Source organism: Bos indicus, chromosome 3 (assembly GCF_029378745.1).
Source record: "Bos indicus isolate NIAB-ARS_2022 breed Sahiwal x Tharparkar chromosome 3, NIAB-ARS_B.indTharparkar_mat_pri_1.0, whole genome shotgun sequence".
Classification (NCBI taxonomy): domain Eukaryota; kingdom Metazoa; phylum Chordata; class Mammalia; order Artiodactyla; family Bovidae; genus Bos; species Bos indicus.
Window position 1 is genome coordinate 101,479,842 of NC_091762.1, and position 12,077 is coordinate 101,491,918.

The 12,077-nt window shown below is 40.8% G+C and overlaps 1 pseudogene; it reads right to left on the reverse strand.

The window, feature by feature from the left end:
- Positions 1 to 11,428: 11,428 nt before the first annotated feature.
- Positions 11,429 to 11,527, reverse strand: LOC139182362 (U6 spliceosomal RNA; annotated as a pseudogene).
- Between the last annotated feature and the right edge of the window lie 550 nt (positions 11,528 to 12,077).

Here is a 12,077-nt window from a genome sequence, read left to right on the forward strand (position 1 = left end):
CCCGTTTTATGTGAGAGCTGTGGGTGCGGGTGCGTTGAAGACAGTAGAGGGGGACTTAGGTTTCGTTTGATTGAGGGGAAAGGAGGTGTGTCAAGGATTCCGAATTCCTCACGTGACCAGTTGGATGGATATTGGTGCTACTTAGTGAAAAGGGGTACGCTGAGGTAGGAGCTAGTCTGGTCTTGTTCATTCTGGTCTCTTGGTGACTCCTGCACGTGGGAATGACAGGCAGCTGGATGTTCATGTCTGGTCATCCGTAGAGAAGGAATCTGGACCGAAGTTGCTGCTTTGGGACTCCTTGGCATATACATGGTAACCAAAGCTACCAGAATGAATGAAACCTAGGGAGAAAGCATAAAGCAAACTTCTTGGAAACGGGGAGTTAATACTTTGGCCTTTGTGGGCTCTAGGTTCTGCGTCACCGCTACTCAGTTTTGCTGCTGTAGTGTGAACACAGCCATAGACAATAGGAAACGAATGGATGTGACTGTGTGTCAATAAAATTTAAGGGATACTAGCATTCACTTGTCATGAAACGTACTTTTGATTTTTTTTTCTCCCGGCATTTAAAACAAAACCCGGGACTTCCTTGGTATTCTAGTGGCTAAGACTGCTCTCCACGCAGGTCAGGGACCTAGATCCCACGTCCCATAAGTAAGAGTTTGCACGCAGTAACTAAAGATCCCGAGTGCCACAACTAAGACCCAGTAAGCCAAATAAATAAATATTTTTTTTTTAAAAAAAAAAAAAAAAAAACAGGAAAACTATTCTTAGTTCACGGGCCCCATCAGCATACAGTAGTGTGCCAACTGGTGGCACACAAGGAGGATTTAGTACCAAGGCTTGAGGAATGGCAACATTTAAGGCCAGGTAGAGAAAAGGAGCTGGAGGGAGCAATTAGAGCGGCCAGAGGAAAGCCAGCACAGGGTGAGGTCATTGTCTAATGCTACTGTGACATCTAGTTAAAAGGAGGACTCAGTTCAGTTCAGTAAGCTCAGTCCTATCTGACTCTTTGAGACTCCATGGACTGCAGCATGCCAGGCTTCCCTGTCCATCTCCAATTCCTGGAGCTTGCTCAAACTCCTGTCCATTGAGTCGGTGATGCCATCCAACCATCTCATCCTCTGTCATCCGCTCCTCCTGCCCTCAATCTTTCCCAGCATCAAGGTCTTTTCCAATGGGTCAGTTCTTTGCATCAGGTGGCCAAAGTATTGGAGTTTCAGCATCAGTCCTTCCAGTGAATATTCAGAACTGATTTCCTTTATGATTGACTGGTTTGATCTTGCAGTCCAAGGTACTCTCAAGAACCTTCTCTAGCACCACAGTTCAAAAGCATCAATTCTTCAGTGCTCAGCTTTCTTTATAGTCCAACTCTCACTAGTGATTATTGGGTTGAGTGCTACATTGGAGTGGGGAAAAATTTGAAACTGCATTTTTCAAATTCAAACAGGAAATTTAAAAAGATACAGTACATGTAGATAATTCTTTTAAGAAGTATGACTTTAAAGAGGAGGAGAGAAGCTAGCTGGTGGCTGAAGAGAAACTCAAACAGGGAAGTTTTTCAATAGAGTAAACTGCCTGATAAGACTCTTTTGCACTTGGCTCCAGATCCTATCCCATCCCATGCCGAAAGGATTCTCCCACCATTATTCCATTCTCTCTTCTGTATCGTCAAACTTCCATGGCTTCCCTGCACATTAAGAATAAAACCTAAATTCCTTATGGCCTAGGAGACCCAGGGGTATTGGACCCTTGCTTATCTCTTGCCTTATCAATTTGACCTCATCTCCTACCTGTTCCCCTCCCTCATCTGCAGGTACTCTCAACCTGTTGTTCCTATCTCAGGCTTTCCTTCTCTTGACTGAAAAGGCTCTTCACTTAGGGCTTAGCTTGGCTTCCTCCTCACTTCAGGTCTCTCACTACCACGCCTATCCCCCATATACCTTTTCTGAGCCTGCTTTGTAAAGTAGCAACTCTATACTAACATTGTTTTTACATGCTTATTATCTGTCTTCCCACTAAAATACAGTAAGCATGAAAGTAGGAACTGTGTTCACTACTGTATTTCCAACACCTAGAATAATCATTCTGGCATTTAATAAGTACTCAAAAAATATTTGAGTGGTACTCAAATATTTGAGCAAATTATTTTTCTGCTTACTACATTGTATTCAATGGGTTTTATCAGTAGATTGACATCTTAAAAGAGTATAGTGCACATGTCATACATCTCTCTATTCCCAGTCCCTTGGTACAAGAAAAGGCAATTGTGTTGGACATAAAAAGGGGAAGTTGGAAAAAAAAAAAGGGGGAAGTTGGAATCAAGGTACACGTGTTGGGTGATGGGATTTTGTGATAGACTAGATTATAAGGATGACAGAAGAGCAACATGAGGTTCCTCCCCTGGGAAAACACATTAATGGTGGAGTGACATCACTAGAAAACACAGGAGAGGCAGGTTTCTAGAAAGTCAATCTTAGGATAAGTTTGAATTGCCTGTGGGACATATAGGTGCTATTTGTATTGCAAGTAGTTGAAAAGATGAGTCTGAAGCTTGGAAGAGAATGGGACTGATATTTCCCACCCCCACTCACCATGGTCTCTATCCACCTAACCCAGTGTCCACCCCATCAACTCTTCTATGTCGCTCAATCATTAAAATCTAGTGCTGGGACTTCCCTGGTGGTCTCGTGGTTAAGAATCCTCCTTGCAGTCCTGGGGACTCAATCCCAGGTCCGGTAACTAAGATCCCACACGTCTTGGCGCACCACAGCTATTGCAACCTGCACTCTCTGGAGCCTGCCCAGCTGCTGCAATGAAAGATCCTGCATGACATGACGAAGACTTGACACAGTCAACTAAATAAATATGTTTTAAAACCCAGTGCTATTTCATAATACAAACAAAGTAGGAATAAAAGGAAATTTATTTAGTATGGAAAAGAGTAGTATACAAAGCCACAGCAAACATCATGCTTAATGTTAAAGGCTGAAAGAGTCACTTCTGAAATCAGGATGGCCAGGAAGCTGGCCTTCACCACTGTTATTCAGTAGTATACTGGAAGTTCTACCCAGAGTCTTGAGGAAAGAAAGAAAAGACATCCATGGGTGAATGGAAAAATTAACACTGTCTATTCACAGAACACAGATCACATCATATTATATATAAAACTTACTATAACCCAGGTGGTACAGTGGTAAAGATCTGCCTGCCGATGAAGGAGATGTAAGAGACATGGGTTTGATTCCTGCATTGGAAAGATTCCCTGGAGTAGGAAATGGCCACCCACTCCAGTATCCTTGCCTGGAAAATTCCATGAACAGAGGAGCCCAGCATACTACAGTTCATGGGGTCGCAAAGAGTCAGACACAACTGAATGACTCAGCACACATACATACACATAACAACAAAAAATTATTTGAGCTAGTCAACTAACTCAGCAAAGTTATAAGAGGTGGAATCCGTTCACACACTCTATCTAATATGTATATACTAGTAATAAATCGGACAAGGCAATGGCACCCCACTCCAGTACTCTTGCCTGGAAAATCCCACAGACTGAGGAGCCTGGTAGGCTGCAGTCCATGGGGTCGCGAAGAGTCGGACTGAAGTGACTTAGCAGCAGCAGCAGCAGCAATAAATCATCAGAAAAAGAATTTATGAAAGCAATTTCATTTTAAATAATGTCAACATTAATATTTAGGAATATATATTTAATCAAGATACAAGACTTGCTTTTATGTATGTACAACTGTCAATTTGAAATTACTGGAAAATAAATTACTTTTCAAAATAACAAGTTGGGGTCAACAAGAGGCTGATAAAAAAAAATAAAAAATTTTTAAAAATTTAAAGAGAGGAAATAGGGACTTCCCTGTTGGTCCAGTGGTTAAGACTCCATACTTCCACTGCAAGGGGCATGAGTTCAACCCCTGGTCAGGGAAATAAGATCCATGAGGTACAGCCAAAAATTAATTAATTAAAAATTTTTAAAAAAGAAATAAAGGAATATGGGAATTTTTTTAAGTTCCCACATTTTCCTGAAAATCCAAAAAATTTAGAAAGTCATGTGTGTTCAGGAATGAGTACATACCCAGGAGACTTGAAAACCCCCTAGTGTCAGTGAGAGATGACTGACCAAGCTCTGCACAAGCAGAAAGTAAGGTCTGTACACCATATGCAAGTGGAATTTATTTCAGGTTTGCAAGGTTGGTTTAACATCTGAAAAATCAATTAATGTAATATGCCTTATTAATAATAAAGCAGAAAAAACATATGATCACCTCAAAACACAGAAAAAGCATTTGACAAAATCCAGTATCCTTTCATGATAAAAACACCCAACAAATTAGAAACAGAAGTGAACTTCTTCACCTCTTAAAGGCACCTACAGAAAGCCCCCAGCTAACATCATAATGAATGATCAGGGACAAGACAAGGATGTCCATTCTCACTACTTTGTTCAGAATGACATTGGGTGTTTTATTCAGGCAGGGAAATTAGAAATAAAAGGAAAAGAAAAAGAAATAAAAGGAATGTTAATTAAAAAGGAAGAAGTCAAGCTATCTATATACAGATGACCCCCTATTTATATTATCTATTTATAATAAATAAATAGAATAAATCCCAAAGAATCTACTAAAAAGACTATTAGGGTTATTAAAAGAATTCAGCAAAGTTGCAAGGTACAATGTCAACAGTCAGTGGGGGCAGGGAGGAGAGGAGATAAATTAGGAGTTTGGGATTAATATATACACACTACTAAATATAAGATAAACAACAAAGATCTACTGTTTAGCACAAGGAACTATATTCAAAATTCTTTTCCTGTAATGGAAAAGAATCTGAAAAATATATGTATATATATATTGACTATGCCAAAGCCTTTGACTGTGTGGATCACACTAAACTGTGGAAAATTCTGAAAGAGATGGGAATACCAGGCCACCTGACCTGCCTTTTGAGAAACCTGTGTGCAGATCTGGAAGCAACAACTGGACATAGACAACAGACGGGTTCCAAATAGGAAAAGGAGTACGTCAAGGCTGTATATTGTCACCCTGTTTATTTAACTTCTATGCAGAGTACATCATGAGAAACGCTGGGCTGGAAGAAGCACAAGCTGGAATCAAGATTGCCAGGAGAAATATCAATAACCTCAGATATGCAGATGACACCACTCTTATGGCAGAAAGTGAAGAAGAACTAGAGAGCCTCTTGATGAAAGTGAAAGAGGAGAGTGAAAAAGTTGGCTTAAAGTTCAACATTCAGAAAGCTAAGATCATGACATCTGGTCCCATCACTTCATGACAAATAGATGGGGAAACAGTGGAAACAGTGTCAGACTTTATTTTTGGGCTCCAAAATCACTGCAGATGGTGACTGCAGCCATGAAATTAAAAGACGCTTACTCCTTGGAAGGAAAGTTATGACCAACCTAGATAGCATATTCAAAAGCAGAGACATTACTTTGCCAACAAAGATCAGTCTAGTAAAGGCTATGGTTTTCCAGTGGTCATGTATGGATGTGAGAGCTGGACTGTGAAGAAAGCTGAGCGCCAAAGAACTGATCCTTTTGAACTGTGGTGTTGGAGAAGACTCTTGAGAGTCCCTTGGACTGCAAGGAGATCCAACCAGTCCATTCTAAAGGAGATCAGTCCTGGGTGTTCTTTGGAAGGACTGATGCTAAAGTTGAAACTCCAATACTTTAGCCACCTCATGCGAAGGGCTAACTCATTGGAAAAGATTCTGATTCTGGGAGGGATTGGGAGTAGGAGGAGAAGGGAACGACAGAGGATGAGATGGCTGGATGGCATCACCAACTCGATGGACGTGAGTCTGAGTGAACTCCAGGAGTTGGTGATGGACAGGGAGGCCTGGCGTGCTGCAATTCATGGGGTCGCAAAGAGTCGGACACGACTGAGCGACTGAACTGAACTGAACCGAATACTTATATACAATATATGTAAATATCGGGAAGATCCCCTGGAGAAGGAAATGGCAATCCACTCCAGTACTATTGCCTGGAAAATCCCATGGACAGAGTAGCCTGGTAGGCTACAGTACATGGGGTCGCAAAGAGTCGGACACGATTGAGCGACTTCACTTTCTTTTCACTTTCATATGTATATACAAAATATATATATCCGAATCACTTTGCTGTACATTTAAGACTAATACAACGTTGTAAAGTAGCTATACTTCAATTTTTTTTTAAGTTTAAAGAAAAGATCACACAAAAGATCAGTTGTTTCTATATATCAGCAATGAACAATCTGAAAAGGAACTTAGAAACAATCCCTTTTGCAATAGCATCCAAAAGAATAAAATACCTAGGAAATATATTTAACCAAGGAAGTAAAAGACTTGTACACTGAAAACTATAAAATATTGTTGAAAGAAATTAAAGACGTAGATAAATGGGAAGACATCTTGCATTCCTGGATTAATATTAAGATGGCAATACAACCCAAATTCAATGCAATTCCTGCCAAAATTCCATCAGCCTTTTTTGCAGAAATGGAAAACCTGATCCTTAGATCCACATGGAATTACAAGGGCCCTCAAAAAGCCAAAACAATATTGGAAAAGAATCAAGTTAGAGGATTTCAAAACTTATGGTGGTTCCTTTGTGGCCTAACGGTTAGGATTCCAAGCTTTCACTGCCATTGCCCAGGTTCAGTCCCTGGTCAGGGAACTAAGATCCTGCAAGCCACACAGCATGACCCAAAACAGAAAAAATATAAACTACAGTTACCAACAGTGAAGTATTGGCATAAGGACAGACATACAGATTAGTGGAAGAGCTTCCCAGGTGGCTCAGTGGTAAAGAATCTGCCTACCAATGCAGGAGATGTAGGAGACCCAAGTTCAATCCCTGGGTCAGGAAGATCCCATAGAGAAGAGAATAGCAACCCCACTCCAGTGTTCTTACCTGGAAAATCCATGGACAGAGGAGCCTGGTGGGCTACAGTTCATGGAGTTGCAAAGAGTCAGTCAAAACCGAGCATGCATGCACAAAGACGAATGGAATGGCATTTAAAGTCTCATAAATAAGTGCATTCTCTTTTTTTAATTTAGTTAATATATTTTTGGCTCTACTGGGTCTTCATTGCTGCTCTGGCTTTCTCTAGATGCAGTGAGCCAGGGCCTATTCTCTATTTCCACTGTGCAGGCTTCTTACAGTGGTGGCTTCTCTTGTGGAGCACAAGCTCGAGGAAGTATAGGCTTCAGTAATTGTTTCATGAAGATTCAGTAGTTGTGACTTAGTTGCCCCGCAGCATATGAAATCTTCCCGGACCAGGAATCAAAGCCATGTTCCCTGCATTGGCAGGTGGATTCTTAACCACTGGACCACCAGGGAAGTCCTCATTTTCTTTTAAAAAAATTTATGTTTATATTTCCTTCCAGTTTTATTGAGCTATAATTGAGGTACACCACTATATAGGTTTAAGTTGTACAGCATAATGATTTGATTTATATATATTATGAAGTGATTATCACAGTAAGTTTAGTGAACATCCATCATCTCATATAAACATAAACTAGAAAAAAATTTTTTTCTTATGATGAGAACTCTTAGAATTTACTCTTAACTTTCATGTGTAACATACAGCAGTGTTAATTATATTTATCACGTTGTACATTACATCTCTAGCAGACATATATCTCATAACCGGAAGTTTTTACCTTTTGACTGCTTTCATTCAATCCTTTAGTCCCCATGCCATCAGTTGATTTTCAACAAGGTTGTCAAGACAATTCAATAAGGGAAAGAACAGTCTTAAAATAAGTGATGTTAGAAAAACTAGGTATCCACATGCAAAGAATGAATTTTGAAACCCTACCCTACAGTGGCTACAAAAATTAACTCAAAATGGATCAATGGCCTAAATATAAGACCACAAAACTCTTACTAGAACACATTAGAGTAAATCTTCACAGCCTTGGATCTGGCCTAGGATTCTCAGATATAACAGCAAAAGTACAAGAAAAACAACAAAAAGTTAAGACTTCATAGAACTTGAAAACTGTTGTGCTTCAAAGGATACCATCAAGAACATGAGAAGACAACCCATGGTGTGAGGAAAAATATCTGCAACTCATAATTTGATAAAGGTCCAGTATCTAGAAGATGTTTTATAAATAGCTCTTACAAGTCAATGATAAAGACAAGCCAACTTAAAAATGGGCAAAGGGCTTGAATATAGACAAGAGAATTGAAAACTGAAGTTTTGCTCACACAAAAACTTGTATGCGAATACTGATAGCACAAATGGTCTATTCATTATGCCCAAAAGTGGAAGCAACGCAAAAGTTCATCAACTGAAGGATAAACAAAAACTGCTATGGCCATTTGATTGGAATATTATTTGACCATAAAAGGAGTGAAGTGATACATGCTACAACATGATCCTTTAAAACATATGCTAAACGAAGAAGCCAGACACAAAAGACCACATTTGATATTATGATATTGTTTATACCAAATGTCCAGAATAGACAAATCCATAGTTTAAGAAAAATAGATTAGTGGTTGCCTAGGGCTCCAGGGAGAGGTGAGTGGTGGTGTATATGTGGCTGCTCATGGGTAATGGATTTTTTTTAAATTGAGGTTGATGTACAACAGGATTTCCTTTGGAGAGTCATAAAAATGTTCTGGAATTAGGGGTGATGATTGCCTAATTAGTGATAAATGAGTACACTAAAAAAGCCCGCTAAATTATACACTTGAAAAGAGTGAATTTTATACTATGTGAATTACATTTCAATAAAGCAGCTATTTTTTTTTTAAGCCCTAAAAAATAAATAAATATTAAAAAGCCCTGGCATATTTAAGAAATAAAGACCAGCGTTCGCCGCCGCGCCTCCGTCGCTCTCCAACTCTAGGGCCGCCTCTAGCTCGCCCAGCTCCAGCCGGAGGAGAAGCAGCGTAAGGGTCTCTGGACCGCCGCTTGTTCAAAGCCGACTGTCCTCAATCGACGCGTGGTAAAGCACGGAGGAAGCGGCTGGCTACAAAAGCCGCTCGCAAGACTGCGCCCTCTACTGGAGCAGTGAAGAAACATCATCTTTACATGCCTGGTATGGTGGCACTCTTGGTTTCTCTATAATCCAGCGAATACTGGCAATTTGATCTCCAGTTCCTCTTCCTTTTCTAAAACCAGCTTGGACATCTGGAAGTTCTTGGTTCGCATAATGCTGAAACCCAGCATGCAAGATTTTAAGCATGACCTTACTAGCATGGGAGATGAGTGCAATTGTCTGATGGTTAGCACATTCTTTGGTATACCCTTCTTGGGGATTGGGATAAAGATTGAATTTCAGAAAAACATCTCTGTTTCATCAACTACGCTAAAGCCTTTGTGTGGATCATGACAAACTGTGCAAAGCTCTTAGAGAGATGGGAATATCAGACCATCTTACCTGTCTCCTGAGAAACCTGTATGTGTGTCCAGAAGCAACAGTTAGAACCCTGTATGGACCAACTGATTGGTTTAAGATCGAAAAAGGAGTACACGTACTCATCTATATGCTGAACACATCATGAGAAACGCTGGGCTGGATAAATTACAAGCTGGAATCAAGATAGGTGGGAGAAACATCAATAATTTCAGATATGCAGATGATACCACTCTAATGGCTGAAAGTGAAGAGGAACTAAGAGCCTCTTGATGAGGGTGAACAGGGGAGTGAAAGAGCCAGCTTAAGACTAAATATGAAAAAAGCTAAGGTCATGGCATCCGGCCCCAGTTACTGCATGGCAAATAGAAGGAGAAAAGGTGGAAGTAGTGATGAATTTCCTCTTCTTGGGCTCCAAAATCACTGCAGATGGTGACTGCAGCCATGAACTTAGAAGATGATAGCTTCTTGGCAGGAAAGCGATAGCAAACCTAGACAGTGTGTTGAAAAGCAGAGACATTGCCAACAAAGGTCCATATAGTCAAGGCTATAGTCTTCCCAGTTATCACATACAGTTGTAAGAGCTGGACGGTAAAGAAGTCAGAATCCCAAAGAATTGATGCCTTTAAAGTGTGGTGCTGGAGAAGACTCCTAAAAGTTCCTTGAACAGCAAGATCAAATAAATCAACTTTAAGGGAGATCAGCCCTGAATATTTACTGGAAGGACTGATGCTACAGCTGAAGCTGCAGTATTTTGGTCATCTGATGCAAACAGATGACTCATTGGAAAAGTCCCTGGTGCTGGGAAGGATTGAGGGCAGCAGAAGAGGGCTTCAGTATAGGATGGCTGGACGGCATCACTGATGCAATGAGCATGAACTTGGGCAAACTCTGGTAGATGAGGGACAAGGAGGCCTGGCACGCTGCAGTCCGTGGGGTCATAAAGAGTCGGACAAGACTGAGTGACTGAATTGAACTGAAATGGTGTTTGTAGCATTTTTATCACACAGTAGATTCCATCCATTCACTATACTTTTCTGAGTTGTCCTACATGGAAAGACATGTTTTTAATGTTGTCTGTCTCCTGTGCTGTTCCTGTAAGTTTGCTATTAAAATACATTAAACTATAAAAAAAGGAAAAAAGAAAGACCAATGTGGTTGGAGAATCATGAGAAGTTAGAGAAAAGTTCATTTATTCATTTGATATATACACACTGTGTGCTTGCTCAAGATATTGTAGATACAATATGAAAACAAAAATCTTGGTTCTTCTGTGCTTAAATAGCTAGCACTTATTAAATGTGAGACATTGTACTTACTGCTGGGTGTGTGAACTCAACTTTCTTCTTTTTAACAGTGCTGCATGACTTGTGGCATTAGTTTCTCAACCAGGGATCAAACCCAGGCCCCTGGCAGTGAGTGCTGAGTCCTAATGACTGGATAGGCAGAGAATTCCCAAACACTATACCAGCATTATTCTTATTCTACAGAGAGCACGAGGTAAATAACCCACTTAAGTTTCTAGTCACAGATCTTGGATCATACCCTACACTGTGGCTTTAGAAGCTGGGCTGTTAGTCTCCAAGTCATTCTGCTCAAATTATGTTCCCACTGGACCAACAGAAAGGAGCTGACCAGGTACCAGGTGGGGTCTAATGCCATGGGAGGGCATTCGGAATTTATTAAAAGCTTCCTCTGGCTGGTTGGGGAGAATGGGTCTCTGTGAGTCAAGATTTCAAGATAGGGGGCCAGTTAGGGAAGGTGGTCAAGTCTGGGATGGCAGCATTCATTGGATCTTTGCAATTCTGAGGTGGGTATAGGTGGCCTCATTTTACAGATGTGGCAAGCTGGAAGCTTTTAAGGCCTCAAGAGTTAGTGCCATTTCTGTCAAACTTTTTTTTTCAATCACATGTAACTTTTGAGCACTTAAAATGTGACTAGTATGTCTGAGAAATTAAATTTCTCATTTCATTAATTTTAATCATGGTAAATGGTTAGTAGTGGTGGTTCATTATTGAACACCACAGGTAAAAATATGGAATACTTCATGAATTTGCCTATTATCTTTGCACGAGGGCCATGCTAATCTTCCTGTAGTTCAATTTTAGTACATGTGTTGCCGAAATGCGTGCTCTGTCAAACTGATTTAGCGGAATTTTTAAAAATGTCATTACAGAATGTTTAAAATTTTATTCATTTAATTTTTGGCTGTGCTAGGACTTCGTTGCTACTTGTGGGCTTTCTCTTGCTGTGGTGTGTGGGGATGGGCTACTCTAGTTGTGGTGTGTGGGCTTCTCATTGCAGATTTCTCTTGCTGCAGAACACAAGCCCTAGGGCTTGAGTTCAGGTGTTGTGGTGCATGGGCCCAGCTGCCTCCCAGCGTGTGGTCTCCCCAGACCAGGGATTGAACCTGTGTCCCCTGCATTGGCAGGCAGACCCCCAACCACTGGACGACCAGGAAGTCCAAGGTGAATTTCTGAATCTAGGTCCTCTATTTGGTTATTTGATGGCACCTCACTCATGCGATTTTCTCACCACAAGATAGAGAATGCTCCTTCTTTACAGTGAAAATCCTGAGGCTGAGAAAGAGGGCTAGAACCTGGCCCATCTGACCCCATTCCTCTGAGTCTCTGCAGCAGCCCATGCGTCCTATGCCGTGTCTCCCTGACTGGAGCCTT